We start from the raw sequence: 246 nt of genomic DNA on the forward strand, positions 1-246 counted from the left end.
GAAATGTTGGAGATTGATTTGTATATTATTTTGTTCGGGGGACTAAAATTTTCGTTTTTAAAATTCTTGGAGATTAATCTGAGTAATTATTCTGCCAGAAAATAAACTGAAAACTGATTTGTCTGTCGGAATAAAACCTTGAGAATTGATCTGTGTATTAATTTTTTTGAAAACTAAAATGTCTAATTTTAAAATTCTTGGAGACTGATTTGAATAATTACTCTTATATATATTATATATAGTTGA

This window comes from Arachis duranensis, chromosome 10 (genome assembly GCF_000817695.3).
Source record: "Arachis duranensis cultivar V14167 chromosome 10, aradu.V14167.gnm2.J7QH, whole genome shotgun sequence".
NCBI classification, from domain to species: Eukaryota; Viridiplantae; Streptophyta; class Magnoliopsida; order Fabales; family Fabaceae; genus Arachis; species Arachis duranensis.